Source organism: Cyprinus carpio, chromosome A14, assembly GCF_018340385.1.
Source record: "Cyprinus carpio isolate SPL01 chromosome A14, ASM1834038v1, whole genome shotgun sequence".
Lineage (NCBI taxonomy): Eukaryota > Metazoa > Chordata > Actinopteri > Cypriniformes > Cyprinidae > Cyprinus > Cyprinus carpio.
Genome location: NC_056585.1, coordinates 29,136,360 through 29,157,108, shown reverse-complemented (window position 1 = coordinate 29,157,108; position 20,749 = coordinate 29,136,360). Strand labels below are relative to the sequence as shown.

At 36.8% G+C, this 20,749-nt stretch overlaps 2 protein-coding genes and 1 pseudogene across 3 annotated transcripts in view; 2 read left to right on the top strand and 1 right to left on the bottom strand.

Moving 5' to 3' along the window:
* LOC122147360 overlaps positions 1–20,039 on the top strand; it is a 24,354-nt pseudogene extending 4,315 nt beyond the window's left edge.
* fgf2 (fibroblast growth factor 2) overlaps positions 1–20,749 on the top strand; it is a 223,315-nt gene that overhangs the window by 100,833 nt on the left and 101,733 nt on the right. The window lies entirely within an intron of this gene.
* Positions 1–20,749, bottom strand: part of dele1 (DAP3 binding cell death enhancer 1) — a 239,934-nt gene that overhangs the window by 142,043 nt on the left and 77,142 nt on the right. The gene's annotated exons all lie outside the window — the stretch shown is intronic.

The following is a 20,749-nucleotide window of genomic DNA, read 5'->3' as shown; positions in this document are numbered from 1 at the left end:
TTGGGATAATGCAGTTTAATGTGTGCTTGATTTGTCAGATGGGGGTGGTTTGGGGGAATATGAATGGGAATGTTGTCCCGTCCAGGCCGAATCCGCGTTGGCAAACGAGTCCAAACCCGGCGAACAGAATTCACATCACAGCTCTGAGCTTCAAACTTGCTTATTTATTCGTTTCAGAGTTCTTATTGTTCTAACTGTACAGTGACTTTGTTTGGTTCTCTGTGGTTGGGTGTTTTGGTATGTCTTCGGCGGGGAAAGGTAACCATTGTAGGTTTCGCTTTCTTGTGACTTGAGTTTTGTTTGATGATTTAGAGCCGCTGCTAAACGTTGAACTGAGAGAGCCCAGCTAGTGTATTCTGTAAACACACCCGACAGATCGGTTGGGGCTGGACCCATTTCACATTTAATCGTGTATAGTTTCAGACTCACGAAGGTTATATTTGTGTTTTATGGTCAGGTTAAGTTTGTTTGTCTACTTTACTTGTAGTTTGGTGGAGGTTGTGTTTCAATTGTAGCATCGTGTAGTCATCTTACGATGATAAACTTTCGATTATGATTGGCCTCGGGAACATCTGGTGTTGGCTAGTTTACATTAGTAAATCACCTGATTAATGTTTGAGGTACTTTGTTGAAGTTTTTCCTTGTTGAGAATAAAAGTACATGTGTTGGTTGCTGGAGTAGTTGATGTGCAACGTTTAACATTAAAACTTTCAGCCAGATGCTGTTTGGTGCCGGAAATTTATCATAGGCAACTTCATATTATCTCAGGAGACTTAAGCCCCCAGTGCCAGGAACCTGGGTAATAACATCTGAATTATCTGTCAGTGTGACCTTTGTGAAGCCATCACAGCTGTCACCCACAAATAAATGTCAACACATACCATAGTAATTACCATGGTACCAAAACCATAACATATATATATATATATATATATATATATCTATTATTAATTTGTGTCTGTTGTGGTGTGTGTGTGTGTGTGGTGTGGGTGTGCTGTGTCTCTTTACCATGCCATCTCCTAAATCATAAACATCTTAAAGACAATCTTCTAAACGTCACATATTGACATTTGACATTTTGAATGTTTGGATTTCCACCCTTGACCAGAATATCACACATATACGGTCTGCAAGAGGTCCTGTTAAAGATCGCTTCATCGAAAGCATCTGGCTGTGTGCAAACGAGACGTCTGATAGACCTCTTTAAGATGTCCGTTAACCTTCATTCTAAATACTAAACATCTTAAGAGACATCTTCCTAACCGTCAATTTGACCATTTAATAGGAAACGGTCTATAGACATCCTCCAAGAATGTTTTTTAGAGTTTCTTGCTTCATCTGCAATACGTCTATAGGTTTTATGATTCTGAGTTTGTATGTAAAACTGGCATTGTTAACAGACGTGTCCTAATCAGTATGTTTGCACACAGCAGATGTCTTTCCAGTACATAGTGACTCTTTAACAGACCTCTTGCTCTAGACGTTCGTCGTTGCTATCTGCCTACAGTTGGTAGTTTTTGGATTTATTTGTGTTTTTTAGAATTGTCGGTTCAGGTGGACCAGAAGATGCTTTGTGGTCTTTTGCCTTTACTTTATGTCGGTTTATTTCCATCCTTTTTTCCAAACTTATAACTTTGAATTTTGGATTTGTCCTCAACCTTGACCCCGTAGCACGCATAACGTCTGCAAGATCATGTTAAATGATCTCTTCATCCTGGAAAGCATCTGCTGTGTGCACGAATACATCTGCTTAGACGTCTTTTAAGATGCCAGTTTTACATTCATATCTAAAATCAGATAAACATCTTAAAGACAATCTTTCCGTTAAAGCATCTATTTGACATCTGATGTGAAACGTCCTTGTAGACGTAGTGCAGATGCTCAAACACTCTAAAACAAAAAAATACATAATGGCAGCATGTAAATGCCATGAATCATTCAAAATACGGACTCATCTTTGAATGTATGTATGCGATGCAGTGGTGGAACCCAATCCAGACTTTCTAGGCACCTTTTCTGCTCATCAGTTTAGGCTGAGTTCGGGGAATGGGGTGTTATATTTGGAAACTGTTGTCTCTTGTTGACTTAGTTGTCCCTGACATTTTAATTTTTCACAAGACGAGTAAAACACACAATCAACATGTGGATTTAGTGGATGGAAATCTCACAGAACTGAAGGGACAGATCGCAGGACCGCCCAGACCGGCCTTATGAAAGGGAGAGAATAAAGAGCTCGACTGTGTGTTTTCTGCAAACACTTCTTTATCATCAGACCTGGAATATACTCGTTGCTAATTAGCAAAGATATTCTTCACAGATACACTTAATAAATGCTTCTTTTTAAAGATTTTTTAGTTTTTTCAGAAAAGTTATGCCACACTTGCCACTGTTCAGAATTGCGAAAATTCACACTGCAAAAAAATGCTATTTCTTTTTCTACTTTTGCAATGGACTGTCTACTCTTTTGTCGTTGTTTTGTATGTGGCAGATATCAAAATAGAACTTAAAATCTCCTCAGGTGAGACAGAGTATCCATGTAATATCCCACCGAAGGTGAGTACCCGAGAACCGATGATGACGGTCGATCTGCTGCTCAAAAGACTGGCTAATCATAGTTAAACTGCGGTTTGGCTGTTACAGACTCTTGCTTAGAAACATGTTGATCTCCGTGTTTAATGATTTGTGATGTTTAGAGTACTGTTGCTAGCAGCGCTGTGTGTTTGGTACAAACAAATACATACGGACGCCTTCGGTATCATAGTTCAGCAGCCAAAGAACAAGTTTAGAATTTCACAACATCTCAAAGAACAACACTTTTATATATTATGTATATTACACTTTAGGCCAGTGTTTATTTTAGTATCATTTATAACAGGTTTTGTTAATGTGTGCTGAGATTCATATTTTATTTTTATATGTTCTGTTTTCAAACCTTTCATTTTAGTTTAGTTTTCTAGAAATTGTGTTCTGATTTTCGTCATTTTTTTCTTAGTTTTTTTTAAACATGTCTATACCGCTATTTGTACTGTAGTTCAGTTATGTTTAGTACATCATCTAAGTAAACTCTGAAAATGAGAAATATTGCCTTAGTTTTTTGTTGTTGTTGTGTCAATATTTTATTCATTTTTTTTTTTTAATAGTAGCTATATTGTTTAAAAAATGTTTATAAATTGTTAGTTATAGCTATTATAGTACATCAAGTTACACTAAACTAAATGAGAATATTTCCTTGGTATTTTGTGTGTATTCTTCGTCAATTTTCATTAATTTTTACTTATTTCTCTAAATATGGTCTATGCCGTAGTTGTTTTTTGTTATGTTTGGATGTTTATTTAGTTTATAGATTTTATTTTTGTACATCAAGATAAACTACAAACTAATTTAGAATATTGCCCTTATATTCTTTTTGTTGTGTGTTTGGGTCCATTTTTATTCCTCTTATATTTAAAATTTTTTTTTAAAATTGTCTATATATTTAAAAAAAAATCTTATTTTAGTTTTTAGTTTATTTAGTACATCAAATTAACGTGAACTTAAATTAGAAATATATGTCTTGTTTTTTTTTCTGTTTGTGTGTTTTTGGTCAATTGTATTATTAATTTTTTTATATATATATTTTTTAAATATGTCTAATAATCATACCTTTTTTTTAAGTTTTAAAAAGTTCGTTGTATTTATTTTAGTTAAACTAAATGAAAATGATACATGGTGCCTTTGCAACTCGCTGACAATCAAATTTGCCTATCTTTTATTTTTATTTCTGATTAAATTTATTTTATTTTTAGTAACTTTTTTTTTATTGGTTATAGTTTTAGTTTAACGATAATACTGCTCTTTAGGTGACATGACCTTTTTCTTGTGCAGGAATCCCAATTTTTTAAAACACAAAATATGGCAACAAACTCGCCAAAATTAGTTTGTGTTTTACTGAATTTCTCGATTGAATTAAGAATCATTTTTTGTACTCCCACATTGTGACTCTCTGAATTGAAATCGTGAATTCACCCTCTACTTTTGGACTAAGGGTGGTCTTTTAACTTTCACTCACAGGAATAATTAATTGCAATTTTTTTAGAACACAACCGCTGATGTTTTTTTCAGGTATCGGTTTATAACGAAAGATCTGCATCCCAACATCAGTTCAGTAACAGGTGCCATTTTGTTTGAGACATCCATGAAGGACCAGGGGAGATCTCACTGAACGCACACCGGAGATCTGAACCGCAGCGAGCGCTGGAACTGAAGCTGTGTGTGTTTTCCGGGCAGCGAGCGAATGACGCTCCGAACAGTCTTAACCTGTCGACTACAGGCTCTTCCTGGCCCGCCGCTGAACCAGATGCGCATCCACAGGACGCTGTAGTTTGCCAATCAGGGTAGATGTTTTGGTTGGAATGTGCAACAAAAACTGGTGGAAAAATGGCGTTCCTGTAAGTGTACAACACTGTTCGAAAAGTTTGGGTCACGTATTTTATTTATTTTTATTTTTTTTATTTTAATTAATTATTAATCAAGCACATATTTAACTGATCAAAATTTGACCAGTAAAGAGACATTAATAATGTTTTAGAAAAACATTTCGACTTCCAAATAATGGTGTTCTTTTGAACTTTCAAAGATTATCTATAAATCCGAAGGAAAAATAAAATGCATCACAGTGTACCAAATTATTGTGGCAGCACAACTGGTTTTCAAATCAAAAAATCAAAAATGTTTCTTGAGCGGCAATCACAGCATATTAGAAATGATTTCTGAAGATCCTGTGACACTGAAGACTGGAGTAATGATGCTTAAAATAGCAGCTTTGATCGCTAAATATTATTACAGTTTAAAGATATTCACATAGAAAACAGTACATTTTGAATTTTAATAATATTTTCACATTTTATTTACTGTATTTTTTTATCAAATAAATGCAGTTTTTAGTGAGCAGACTTCTTTTAAAAACATGTATCCTAATACCATCGTATTTTCATCACATGTATGAATGACAGCGCAAACACAATTCAGAAGTTATCTTGCTGAAAAAAAAATAATTACTAGTCCTAATATCAATAGCATGTTTTGAGTCCTAGTTGTGCTGGCACTTCCTCTTTTAACCATTCTTTACTCCTGTCTGGCAGTATCAAACGAACCCCCGAGATGTTCAAACAGACTGCTCGCGCTCTGGTCACATGTTTACGCAGAGCTCCCCGTCTCCAGCCCCGACTACACTCGCAAAATAGACAAACTCTGCGCGATGGGCTTTGATAAAGTGAGTAATATACACATGAATTTACATTGCATTTGTATGGAAGCTTGTTTCACAAAAGTAAGATAACTGTGACTTTTTATCTAACAATTCAAGCTTTTTTTTTCCTCACAATTTTGAGTTTACATTTGGGATGCACCAGAATTTCGACTACCAAAAATGATTGTCCAGAACATCAATTTTTGATTTCTATAATTTAACATTATATTTACCTCAGAAAAGACATTCAGTTACCATATCTCGTTATTTAGCTAGAAAAAATAACTATAGCAGCATTTTGATAAATATACACACTATATTAGCGTGTTCATTTATTTTTTATTTAAGGGGTCATATGATGTGATTTTCAAGTTTCCTTTCTTTTTGGAGTGGTACAATCTGTTTTGTGAATAGATAAGAATCCCTAAAGTTTGCAAAGACTAAAGTCTCAAATCCAAAGAGAATATTCTTTATAAAAGTTAAGCAATCTTAAACAGCTCGTTTAAAACAACGCACCACATGGTCTACGTCACAGTCTGTGAGATATGTTTACATAAGATAAGGAAATTTGCCACTGGATTGATTCACAACACAGTTTTGAGCAGATTACCTTTTATAATTTGTATGCCTTGGCAGAACAAGCTTCCACTACATTGTTATTTTATCACTTTTCTTTGCGGTCTTTCTCCAAGTTGAAGGAGAATCATCACAGACTCGTCTTTCTGTTGCACTTCTGTGTGAAATATTTGACCGGAATGCGGTCCTTGCTGTGGTTTCAGGAATTGCTCTAATGTACTTTTGCAACACTATTATATGAAGCGGAAAGTAAATGTGATGACTCAGCCACCTGATGGTTGTGATGTGATGTTTCCCTCCCCTCAGAATCACTGACGTCTGGAATCTTTTTCTTCTCCTCAGAACGCAGTAATAGTGCATTGCGTCGTCGAAATCCTGGGACGTGGAGACGGCGACAGACTGCTTTGCTTAGCAACTGATCCAACCTGAGGGCCAAAGCACCTTTTCTTGACACAATCCCACCCCTAGATCTCCTCCTCCTCAAACCACACCACCTTCATCTTTCTGTCTTGCTCTCTCTTTCTTTATCCATCAGCTTTTTGCCATTCCTTTCCCGTTTGGATATTAGTTCATCCCATACTGAGAATGGCCATCATCTTTTATGTTGTAAGCATTCTTAACTTACTTACCCTACTTCATTTTCTTCTGCAGAATTTAGCTGAAATGGTCACGTAGACGCTGCTCTTTCTTTGTACAAAGGAACTAGCTGGTGATTTGGCAGTAAAAAACCTCCGCCCGCTCTTTTTCCTTGTATAATGCAGAATGTTGTGGAAGCTTGTTTGTGATTTGGCAGTAAAAAACCTCCGCCCGCAAAATAATAATAATAACCCTTTCGGACTTTGGTTTCTTGGCAGTTCTGTAAACAAAGTCAAAATTTATTTTCCTCTTGCCAAATTTATATCTCAATTCTGAGTTTTTTCTCTGATTTTATAATCTCACAATTCTGATTTTTTCTCTGATTTATGTCTCGTAATTCTGAGTTTTCTATCTCATAAGTCGGAGTTTATGTCTTATTAAAATTCAGAATCAGTGGCCCAGAATTCCTAGTTTATATCTTACAAATTCTGACATTTTTTCCTCTGAATTTTGAGTTTATGTCTCATAATTATGAGTTTGTCTCATATTCTGAGTTTGTCTCAAAATGATCAGTTCGTCTCATAATTCTGATCTTGTGTCCCAGAATATCCTCACGGTTTATATCATTAGAGTCTCACAATTCTACTGTTTTTCTCGTCTCAAATATGCTGTGTGCTTCATGGAGAATAGAACTGAAGTTGTCTTTTTCGTCATTATGAATTCAACAAGCCCTGATTTTTTTTTGGGTCAGTGTTATTCTGAGCTGATTTGTCTCATGATGCTGAGTTTTATGGTCTCATAATTCTGAACTTCTGTCTCAGACTAATTCGTTAGTTTTTATATCATCACAATTCTGGACGTGACTTTGTTTCCCCTTGGAATTCTGAGTTTTTATTAGGGAATTCTGAGTTTTCTCATAATTCCTGAGTTTTGTCTTCATAAGTCGTGAGATTTTGATGTTCCAGAAAAATATTTGTGTTCCAGAATTCCTAGTTTATATCTTACAATTTGGACTTTTTTCCTCTGAACTTTGAGTTTATGGCTCATAATTCTGACTTTATGTCTCATAATGCTCAGTTTGTCTCATAATTCAGAGTTTCGAATCTCATAACTTCTGAGGTTTTGTCTCCCAGAATTCCTAGTTTATATCTCACAATTCTTCATTTTTGCCTTACAATTCTGACAATTCAAGTTTTTATTTTGCAATTCTGAGTTTGTCTCATAATTCTGAATTTGTGTCCCAGAATTCCTAGTTTATATCTGTCTCACAATTCTGACTTTTTTCCTATGAATTCTGAGTTTTTATTTTGCAATTCTGAGTTTGTCTCATAATTCTGCGTTGTTTGTTCTCATTCTGAATTTGTGTTCCAGAAATCCTATTTATATCTTACAATTCTGACTTTTTTTCCCTAATGCTGTTTGTCTCATAATTCAGAGTTTCTATCTCATAATTATGAGTTTTGTCTTATAATTCTGAGGTTTATGGCTCATAATGCTGAGTTTGTTTCATAATTCCTGATTTATGTCTCAATAATTCTGAGTTTGTCTCATAATTCTGAGTCTGTCTGTATTTTCACAATTCTTAGCTGTTTGACAATTCTGACTTGTACTTAAGAAGTCTAAAATTGCGTGATTAAAAACTCTCAATTACCCTTTACAAATTTTTAGATTATGTGGGCGAAACAGGCTTCCATAGGTTTTGGAACAACATGAGATTGAATAAAATTTAATTTTTCATAGTCATTTTTGGTTGAACTGGCCATTTTTTCTTCTCGATCTTTTCTTTTGTTTACTTCTTTGGGTTGGCTTGTGCCTTTTTTTCTCTCTGTCCTTTTAATAATCATCATCATCATCTCCCTCAAACTGGTCCAGCAATCTGTCTCTAGCCCCGCCCCTCATCTCCCTCATGTCCCAATCAGCACTGTGGGTCATTCTCCTTCCCGCACAATCATTGGCCCTTTTATATCTGGAAAACACTTTGGTTGCATTTTTAAAAAACTCCGAGTGTCAAACAGACAGTGAAGTGGTTCCTTCACTCATAGATGCTAAACAGTCAAGACTGGAAAAAACCCACACACACGCAAATATACGAAAGACCAGAGTTCATCTGTAAATAAAGCTATTAAAGTCTGTATAAATTAAAGCAATGAGGCAATGCCTTTATTTATTAGATTGCTTTGTGAATAGCTGAAATAACCTACCAGTTCATGGCTGTAGCATGTGATTGTTTGGATGATCTGTGTTTTTGACTGCCAGGCTTTCTGAGAGCACAAAAACAGTAAAATATATATATATAATAACGTAGACAGATAATGCTTCATATATATACATAGAGAGAGAGAGAGAGAGAGAGAGAGGAGAGAATTTTATTAGAACTGAAGAAGAAACTACAGTGGTGCAATGGATAAAATATGCAAAAATTTAACTATAAGAGCAGTAACACTTAATAATTGCATTACTTTATAATGTATTAGAGTGAAGGCTGAACTGATTTTGGTTATGTCTAATGTCTTCAGTATTGTGTTTTTTTTTTTTTTTTTTTTCTTTGATCTCAGATTTTTATGAATGGTAAATTATATGAATCAGTACCCAAGTTAAAAGTAACCAATAAATTAAAGAATCTGTTAAAAAAAGTGAGGGAAGGAGGGCTGAAATTTACACAAGTAAAACAATAGATAATGTATAATAGCTAATATAATGTTAAATAATATAATGTAATATTATATTTTAATTTAATATATAATAATGTGGATACTCCCCCCCAAAATGAATGTCGTTCCAAACCTATAAAAGCTTTGTTCGTCTTATCAGATCACAATTTAAGATATTTTGGATGAAAACCGGGAGTCTTGTGACATGTTCCATTGACTGCCAAGTAACTTACACTGTCACTACGCGAGACTACGCAGCAGCGTAATTGCTCTTCTGTGTCAGCCGCGCCACAAGGATGCACTGTTTTCATGCAAATCAAAGCGTAATACCACAGTAAAAGTGCATCCTTGTGCTCAGATTTTCCAAAATGGGACTACGATGAGGTGGAGAGACAGAGGAGAACAATTGTTGAAAAAGTATTATTTTTGTTTTATTCGCGTAAAAAAAAGTGTTGTCGGCACTACATAACCTTACAGTGTAATCAACTGATTGCAGATGGACTATGTCGTACAATGTCTTTTCAAACTTTTTTCGTTGGACCTTTGACACTGTTTTAAATATGTTGGCAGTCTATGTGACAGTCACAGCCTCCCGGTATGGATCATCCAGCCTTAATATCTTAAATTGTGTTCCATGTCTCAGACAAATCAAAGCGTTTTGGGGCGAGGGGACGGGAGGTTTTGATCGACATGGGGGTAAGTGATTAATGCAAAGGTCAAGTCATTTTGGATAGTGGAGTTATCCGCTAATAATATTATATATGAATACTTTGTTTTATACCTGTATAACAGTTTTTTCACCATACAGTGAAAAATATTTTTAAACAGTTTTCACTCAGAAATGCCTTGTAATTTTTTCAAAAGTAACACACTGCAGTTAACTTTTTTTTTTTTTTGATTATTGGAAGGATTATTATTATTATTATTTTTTTTTTTTTTTTTTTTTTTTTTTTTTTTTTTTTGCAAGCACTTTTTGTATTTTACCATTAAATATAACTTTTTTTCAGTACTGTAAAAATGGTTTGTGTTCTGAAATTTACTGTATATATATATATATATATATATATATAGTATATATATATATATATAGATATAGCATTAAAATGAGTATTTTATGTGTCAGTGAGTAATAATGAGATGTAGGCTAAACAATTGTTTACATTATTTACTAGAAATGTGGCATGAAGTTTTTACTTTACATGTATTATGATATTTTTTTAGACATGGTACCTCAGTGATACTATTTTTTGGATATTTATTTATGTATGTACAGTATGTATGTATTGATTGATGAACCGTCGTGAATCAGTTTGAAGTGACATTTATATTTTGCATTACATTTACATCATTTTAGCACACCAAGTACCACAGTATTCCCCTCTTATCTTTTCACAGATGGTAGCGCGGTAAATGTGATTTTTTGTGCGTGTGTTTGAGCAGCTCTGGTCCGCTTCTGTCCTCTGGTTCCAGTCCAGACTGATCGGGCCTCTCGGGTTTTCCCTCCGTTTTGTCGTGTTTCTGTTGGCTCGATGCGTATCTTGGTGCTGAAAGGACGGATAAACTCCGTCCCCTGATCGTATGACCCCTCATCCAGATCTCACGGCGGGGGACTAACACGCGCTTTTTCACATCTTAAAACTCAACCCGGTGCCAGAAGTGCACGAGACTAATGACCCAGATTGCATTTCGCTCCCGTGTCAGTTCAGGACACTATGTATTGATAAAGGTTGTCATTTCCGTCTCCATCCACACATCAGCTCCGTTACCTGTCCCGCGCGCCCACCTGTTGCGCGCATGATTGACAGCTCAATGGCGGGCGCGTCCGGTTACCCCCTCGCGCAACGCGACACCCAGAGCTCCAGTGTCCGGAACGCCTGCGCGTAAAACGGGCCAGAAACCGAGCGGGATTATCGGTGCGCTGGATGAAGATCCTCGCTGTTCTGCATGAGGTGGATGAACTGCGATCGGGGTGATGGAGAGCACGCGGCGCTTGATGGAGATGCTCATCTTCTCTGCGTTATTGCTGGTTGAAGGTGAGAAATTGACATTCATATTTATATTCTTACCAGATTTTACATTAATATTAATTCCAAACTGGTTCGTTTATGATTAACCAGTGTGGTAGATAATTAAGCAATAGGTTGTTGCTAGCTAAGAAAAATACGTTCTAAGAACATTTTCTGAACATTCGAAATGGTTTTTTGTTTATGCGAACGTTAAATTAACATTCCATTTTTTTTTTTTTTTTTTTTTTAAGACTGCTAGGATAATATTTTAAAATTTGTTTGTGTGGTTTAGTGTTTAGGGTTGATAATTTGATGTTTTGGTGATATTAAATTGTTTTGGGAATGCTAATGTTTAAATTTGCATATCAGTGTTATATGTATTTATATATTACATATTATATGTAATATTGTATTTTTTTTGGAACATTATAAAGCATGTTCTTTGCTGAATTGTATTCAACTGTGTTATAGTGTTTCACACGTGAAAACATTTTTTTTTCTCTCAAAATGTGACAATTTTCTTGAACTGAAATATATAGGGCAAAACAATTATTTTTAGAGTATCTTTAAAAAATAATAATAATAATAAGTGTGTGTGTGTGTGTGGTGTGTGTGTGTGTGTGTGTGTGTTCAGCGGCTCATTGTTTCTCAGGGTCAATTCGCACACAAGCTCTTGAATGATCTGATAGGAGAATTACTCCAGCGCTCTGCGACCGGTGGACGACACGGACAAATCCCTCAACGTCACACTGTGCAGGTCACGCTGTCTCAGATCAAAGACATGGTCAGTTCAAGCACACACACACACACACAAACACACTATGTCAGTAGAGCGTTATATGATGTTACTAAGGTCAGTTGAGCACAGACACAGACTGCTGTTGATATTAGATGCCGACAAGAGACACAGAGACAGAAAGAGAGAGTGAGAGAGAGAGACATGGATATATCACACGGATGATGTCATGGCTGGTTCTTCTACTGCTAACTCACTGTAACACACACATGCATATATGTGTGCACACACATTTCTGTCACTAGGGGTGACAACATAAACCGATACTCATGAATGAGGAAGTTTAAGTAAATTCTGACCTGTTTTGTGTGTCCCATAAATAAGTGTGTGGGATTGAGTGTGTATGTGAGCCTGTTTGTGTGTAAGAGAGAGAGAGAGTGTGTGTGTGTGTGTGTGTGTGTGTGTGTGTGTGTGTGTGTGTGTGTGTGTGAGAAAGAGAGAGAGTGTGTGTGTGTGTGTGTGTGTGTGTACAGATTTGACTGTACCTGTCCAAAATGTCCTCACTATTCAAAAAATGTTCTATAGTGAAACAAACATATATGTGTGGATGTAAAGAAAGAAAGTGGGACAAATGTGCACTTTTTATTCTCTTGAATTACTTTTTTCTCATTTTTAAGTGTTCAAATGTTAAATTATCCAGAATTTCTTTATATCTGGTCTTATATAATAAAATTATTTAAAAAAGTGAAAAGTAAAATTTTACTTCATTAGCCCTATTCGGACGGGACTAGTTTTACCGGGGGGGTCGTTAGAGAAATCTGTGTTTCACAGACGTACTTGGTGATTTTAATCCCGTCCGAATCTGCCATGTCTGTGTTTTTCTCACACAACCCTCTGTAATATTCCAGAGCGAATTACCTACTGTTTTTTTAGCAAACTCAGTGATCCTCTGAGAAAACTAATCCCGTCCGAATGCGAATGTCTGTGATTGCCGGTGATATTTTTATTTCATAACGCGTTTCCTTTGTGTGTTTTTGGCCAACGTGAATTACCGTAGATGCTCTTACCGCGCAGATGTTTGATATATTTGCTTAGCGGCAAATAAATAATAATAATAAAAAATACAAATAATAAAATCAAGAGCAAGATCGCGTAAACTGTTAATACTGACTATTGTAATATCAGCATCAGGTAAGATTAACGTTACTCACGTTCATTTATGCACTCAGTTACATAACGTTTTAATTACAGATGTACCTTTATGAAAATTAAAAATGGGTTTAGCCAGCCTACTACAAAAAAAAAAACAAATTAAACTAAAGAAACCACACATTAACATGGTTTTGCTATACTAGCCATTTAGTTTTTTTAGTATTTATTGTGTAATAATACTAATGGTAATCGATCCGAATGACTAACGTTATATGCAATGCACGCGTACAGAGCGCGTGATCTCTGTGACGCCCAGATGCACAAAATAGACCCTCTCACCTCTGTAATAAACACGGAGATGTTAGTCCCGTCCGAATTGGTACATGAAAAATCGCAGACGTCATGTGGTAAGAATCGAAACTCAAACGTAGTTTAGAAAAAACTAGTCCCGTCCGAATAGGGCTATTGTCTGGTTTGTTTGTTTATTTATTTATTTTAATGTTTCTGTGCTATTATTACCACTTTTATGAGAATCTTGGTTTCATGCATTTTTGCTATAATATAAGTTTTATGTGTTTGCATTTAAAAAAAAATGTAGTTACAAAAATTATCCTGTGCTGAAATTTCAGATAAAAACTATTTTAACAAAAAAAATTATACTTCACATTTCTACTTAACAACTTTAATAAATATCTTAATAATTAAAGAAGTCAAGTCAAAGATTATTTATAAAGCACTTTTTTAAAAACAGCAAGTGATTATCAAAGTGCTGAACAAATAAAAGAATAAAAATATCAATGATACAAACAGTCAACAACGCAAAAGAAGACAATAAGACACCATAAAAACAATAAAAGGAAGCAGCTCTCACGTAGCGTCAAATGCCAGACTATAGAAATTAGTCTTTATGCTAGATTTACAGGTGCATCTCAAAAAAATTAGAATATCATAGAAAAGGTCTTTCTTTTTTGTAATTAAAAAAAAAAAAAGCAAACTTCTTATATTCTAGAATCATTGCACACGAACTGAAATATTTCACAAGGTTTTTTTTTTTTTTTTTTTGTTGGTTATTACTTATTTGTTAGGTAAATAATTATTTGTCTCAAAAAATTTGAATATTCTATTTTGAGCTTGATTAGTTTGATTAATTTTGAGTATAAATACTGGGTACCTCCTGGGTTAGTTTAGAGCATGCAACCACAATTATGGGGAAAGACTACTGACTTATCGGAGTTTTGGGGCTCTTACTGCACGTCGGAGAGCATAGCATGATGCTTTGTACTCGTTCATGTTCCCTGAAAAAAGACCAGTGTTGTATGCGGCTGTGTGTTTGTTTACCGTGGCACGGATTGTTCTGTCCACCCACGGTTTCTGATTTGAGAAGATCCTTATAGTTATTGTTTCAGTTGCTTGTTCGGCTAGCGTGTTTACAAGGCTTAATGCTACATCTTTGAACTCACTGATGTCAGATGAACTTGCCCGAAACATGTCCCAGTCTATGTTAACAAGAGCCACCTGTAGCATAGCTTCTGACTGAGAGGACCTACTGGGAGGAAAATGGCAGCATGGTCCGATTTGCCAAAAGCCGGTAGTGAGTGGGCTTTGTAGGCATTCTTAAACTGAGAGTAGCAAAGATCCAGTGTATTCGGACCTCTGGTCGGACAGGATACATGTTGATAAAAGTTTGACATGACCTGCCTGAGGTTGGCTTTGTTAAAGTCCCCAGCGATGATAAGAGGCAGCGTCAGGATGTGTTTGTTGATGTTGCCGCTGAGCGCATCGTGAAGCTAATCATGAAACAAACTACTCCACCTTTGGATTTACCAGCCTCAGCTGTTCTTGTTCAACCGTAAAAAAGAGAAGTTATCAGACAGCGTTACAGCAGTGTCCGGGACCGAGGGCGTGAGCCATGTTTCAGACAAACAAAGGATGTTACAGTCCCTTATGTCCCAGTGGAAAACTTATCCTGGCCCTAAGATCGTCCATATTATTCTCCAGAGATTGGACATTGGCGAGCAGAATGCTTGGTAGAGGAGGACTGTGAGCTCTTTTCCTCAGTCTGTTGCGAATCCCAGACGCGTTTCCCACGGTCTTTCTTGATCCGTCACCTCGGGTGGGTTATTCAAGTGGCCTTTTTTCATCTCTGGGTTCCAGAGAATCTCAGATGGCCACGTTGGGTTGGAGGATAAAGTGTCCTGAAACAGGTCTGTGAAGCAGTGTACAATGTCCAAAAGTGTCCCTTTTTCGTAAATGATCAGTGCAGATGTTATGTGTGTTAAAAGAGAAAGCAAAAGTAAGTAAAAAAAGTAAATAAAGCACAATCTAAGCGGAGCGACCTGGACGGCATCCAAACTTGGCGACGCCATCTTGAAATATTTCAGTTTGTGTGCAATGAATCTAGAATATAAGAAAGTTTGCTTTTTAATTAAATACAAAAAAAATAAAGAACTTTTCCATGATATTCAAAATTTTTTTAGATGCACCTGCTCAAATGCCAGACTATAAAAATAAGTTTTAGTGTAAATTTAAAAACAGCAAGGGTTTGTTCGTGGGCGCTAATGTAGATGTTCAGAACTATTCCATCAAATGCCAGACTATAAAAATAAGTTTTAGCAAATGGTCAGCTGACCTAAGCGCTCTTAGTGGAGCATAGAGCTTGATCAAGTCAGACAGATATTTAGGTGCTAAACCCTTAAGAGATTTAAAACCAAATACCAAAATCTTAACCTGAATCCTAAAATGGACAGGTAACCAGTGAAGAGAGGCGAGAATGTCAAGAATCTTTCATTTCGTGTACCCGTTAGCAAGTGAGCTGCCGCATTCTGGACCATCTGCAGTCTGGAGAGAGAGGCCTGACTAATATCTATATAAAGGCCATTTGTCACGGGGTGCTACTGTGAGGAGCACAGAGCAAGGAACGAGGAGAGGCAATGTACAATTCAAAGTCTTTAATTAATCCAAAGTAAACAGGAAAACACACGTAGCACTTGTAGACACATGCAATTCCAGACAAGGGAGAACAGAACAGGCTAGAACTAAATAGGGCAGATAATGAGGGTCAGACAGGTGAGGAGGATAACTAATAAAGTACCATCTGCATAACGATGAAAAGTAATACCAAATTTCCTAAAAATATGTCCTAAGGGAAGCATATACAGGGAGAACAGAACAGGCCCCAAAATGGAGCCCTGGGGGACCCCACATGTGAAAGAAGCAGTTGAGGAGACAAAGTCTCCTAAGCGAACTGAGAAAGTTATTTCGGACAAATAAAGAAGGCAGCATTTAAGAGTTTTATATACAGGAATAATCCATTTATCTTCATTTTTTATCAATTCAAAGTTAATTAACAGCTAGTTAGCACGCACCTGAAGGCTGATGAAGGCCGTGGTCAGATCTTTATTTTAAGGTCATATCGCAAATAATTTAACACAGATAAAACGTAGTAGTTAAATTTTTCATGTGCAATATTCAAAGTGAAAAGGCTCTCTGAAGATTCACTCTGAGTTGTACATTGAAATTCAACATCCCCTGCCCATCTCTGTGTGGGTGTGTGTGTGTGTGTGTGTGTGTGTGTGTGTGTGTGTGTGTGTGTGTGTGTAGGACGAGAGGAACCAGGTGTTAATCGCATATCTCTGGATCAGACAGACGTGGCATGACGCCCATCTGAAGTGGAGTAAAGAGGAGTATGATGGTCTGGAGGTGATCCGCATTCCCAGCAGCCTCGGTGTGGAGGCCGGATCTGGTGCTGTATAACAAGTACGCCCGTACGTTCACACACACCACACCTGTTTTCTTCCACTGATGTCTCTCCACAGCTCCGGTGAGGAATGAGCAGTGACTCTCTGTATTCTCTGTCTGTCAGGGCGGATGATGATTTCTCCGGGCCGGTGGACACTAACGTGGTTCTGCGGTATAATGGTGAGATCACGTGGGACACTCCGGCCATCACTAAGAGCTCCTGTGTGGTGGATGTTTCCTACTTTCCCTTCGACAGCCAGCAGTGCAACCTGACCTTTGGCTCATGGACCTACAATGGAAACCAGGTATACACACCAAATCTCATGAATAATAAACATGCTATTAAAGACATTTATAACATATTACTTACACCAAATCAAATACTAAGACAAATAAAAGGGTGTGTAAATTATGACATAATTTTCATTTAATGTAGACTATCCCTTTAGCTAGCTGTATTTTATACATATTTAACAACAAAACTATTAAATATGCTTCTCAACAAATACAATTGAAAAAAATGTTTTCTGTAATATGATGATAACCATTAAATAATGGTAAAAATAACATACACACAAAAAAAACAAATAACAAATAAATAAATAAAAAACATGTAAAACTGGATGATTTATAGTTTCTGCAGCTTAAATGTTATATTTGGAAAACATCTTTTAAAACATATTTTGGTTAGCTGTCTAATTTTCAGAAAACTAGACTTTAAAGGAAAATTTGACCCAGAAATGGAAATGTGCTCACCCTCAGTCATCTAAGATGTAGATGAGTTTGTTGTTTTGGAGAAATGTGGGATTGCATCACTTGACATTTTCTAGTGTATTTCTTTAACTTCTAAGGTAATATCAATATGACCCATTTTCAGATGGAAAACAGATGAAAAAGTGGTCTGATCTGAATCTGCAAAGATCAAGCACCATTTAAACAGCTCTAAAATATAAGGCTGGATTTTGATGTGATGGACAACAGGAGATGAACTTTTTCACTGGAGGATGTGTTATTATGGACACTGGACTTTTATTTGAGTTACAAACCACTCAATGCTGGATTGTTTTCAGCTTTTGTCTTCTCCAGATGTTAACTGATGGACTGGAGTGCTGTGGATTACTTGTGGATTATTGTGATGTTTTTATCAGCTGTTTGGACTCTCATTCCTGACGGCACCCATTCACTGCAGTGCATCCATTGCCGAGACACGGATGCAGTGCTACATTTCTACAAACCTGATAAGAAACAATGCTCATCCCAATCTCGCATGACCTGAGGATGAGCACATTTTCAGTTTTGGGTGAACCGTTCCTTTAAGGATTAACACTTTGACCTACTGGCACAAAATTTGGTGGAAAGGAAATCATTGTCTGCGTGTCCTGAAGGAGCCTGAAAAGTTTGAAAAAAACGCCACCTAGTGTTCAGAAGATATGGCCTAGTCCAGAATCACCCGATTAGAAATGAAGGCTGACATTGCATTTCAAGGGGCAAGTTAATCGGAAATAGTCAAGACTATCTGTTTTGTAACATGCCACCATTTGTCTCCTGCAGGTGGACATCGCCATGGGGATGGACAGCGGCGACCTGTCGGACTTCGTGGAGAATGTAGAGTGGGAAATGTCACGGAATGCCGGCCACTAAGAACGTGATCATGTACGGCTGCTGCATCGGATCCGTATCCTGACATCACCTACACGCTCCTGCTTGCAGAGACGCAGCTCCTTCTACATCTTTAACCTGCTGCCTGCCTTGCTTCCTCATCTCCTTCGTCTCGAGACCTCTGGGCTTCTACCTGCCTGCCGACTCGGGAGGAGAAGGTCTCGCTGGGCGTCACGGTCCTGCTGTGCACTCACCGGTCCTTCCAGGATTGAATGTGGTGGCTGGAGAGCATGCCTCCCTCCGAGGGAACGTTCCTCTGGATCGGGTGAGTCTCTCAACTAGTGTGTGATGTCACGAAGAAGAATTAAAATGCCACATACATTACCATTCAAAAGTTTGGGGTAAGACTTAATGTAATGCTTTTAAGAAATTAACACTTTTATTCATCAAGGAGTTCATTCAATTGATCAAAAAGTGACAGTAAATACATTTATGATGTTACAAAAAGATTTCTATTTCAAAATAAATGCTTTTCTTTTTGATTTTTCTATTCATCAGAGAATCCTGGAAAAATAAAAAATGTATCACAGTTTCCACAAAGATATTAGGCAGCACAACTGTTTTCAACACTGATAATAATCAGAAATGTTTCTTGAGCAGCAAATCATCATATTAGAATGATTTCTGAAGATCATGTGACACTGAAGAATGGAGTAATGATGCTGAAAATAAAGCAATAAGCCCCAAGAAGCCATGGTTTCCCAGGTGAATTTATAACAGCTGAGGGGCGTTGTTAGGTATGACATGAAGCGGAATGACTAAAAAACCCCTTAGCTGTTATAAATCACTGTAAAAACATGGCTTTACGGGGCTTATTGCTTTTATAAAACGGTTATTCCATACACGTAGTAAGTTTTCACAAAATAAAACAGCAGATAAAGTGTAATGATATAATAAAAGCGGTATTCTTTCACCACACAATGTAGTTCCTCAGAAACAGTTGTGGTTGCAACAAAGTGGTTTGCCGAAGCAACAGACCAACGTAAACAAAGGTGTTTGTTACTTTGTAGAGTAATTACAACAGCTTCAAACGCGGGCCCAACCAATCAGAATCAAGGACCGGAACTATCCGCTTTATAATTCAGCTTTGAATCACAGAAATAAAGTACATTTGAACAGATATTCACAATAAAACAGCTGGTTTGATTTGTAATGATATTTAAAAACTGTTTTATTTTACCCTTAGTAAGCAGAAAAGACTTTGTTCGCAAAAACATTAAAAATCTTACTAACCCCCAAACGTTTGAATAAAAAATCTGTATTTAGTTTATATTTCATCATAATTTAATAAATTAATTTCTTAATTAATATGTAAATTTGGAATTCTGATTTAATTCTCTAGTTTTCTACTCTGAACACAGACAAAATATAACAAAAAAGAGATTGGATTGATAGTCTCTCTCTGTCAGGAAAATACTACATAGCGACGATGACTATGGTCACAGAAACCGGTCCACTGCTTTAACCATCTTCCTCATGAAAGACATTCAGTTCTGTGGAGCCGAGGCCCAAACCGGTGCCGTACTGGGCCAAAGTCCTCATCATCGACTACATGGGTCCAAGATCTTCTTGTCTATGAGGTCGGCGAGAGCTGGCGTCTCCGTTCGGAACAGATGGAGGAATCCGAGTCCTTCCTCGGCAGAAACACAAGAAGCAAAAAGCTCCACATCCCAAAGAGGGAAAGCGAAGGATGTTTAAGCCCATTGCTGATCGCCTAGCACAAAGGAATCAGCTGCAATTACACGCTGCACCCAAGACTGCCTATGGTTTTATACGCACGCTGTAAGTTGTTATAGAACAGCTTGAGTGGGGCTTGTGTGTTGAGGCTGTTATGTATTTCTATGATAACGCGGAATGGAGCGGGAGAGATGGAGAGCGCCGTTGAGGGTGAGGGATTGTATAAATTAGTTCCGTACTTGTATTAATACCATGGCGTTTATTCGGGGTTTTGGCATTTGTATTTTTCGCACATTAGTGGAGTGAAAACGGCTATTTCTCTAGATATGATTCACGTTTCTTTATAGTTTTCACAGAACAAAACAGCAGATTCAAGTGTAATGATATTACAGGATATAGTTAACAGAGCTTATTCTTTTCACCTAAATAAATATTATCAATGACCACCACTAAAAAGATTGTCTCAGAAACAGTTTTGTGTTTTGCAACAACAGCGGTTGGTGTGGTACGATGCAACAGACCAAAACCGTAAACAAAAGGTGTGGATATTGTGTACTTTCGTTGAGTATAATATTACCCAACAGCTTCAAAACGCGGCCCCAACAATCAATAATCAAAGGATCGGAACTATCCGACTTTATAATTCATGACTTTTTGAGTCACTAAATCTAAAGTAACATTTTTGAACAGATATTTCACAATCGAAGACAGCTGTTTGTGGATTGTGTAATTATGTATTTAAAAAAATTGT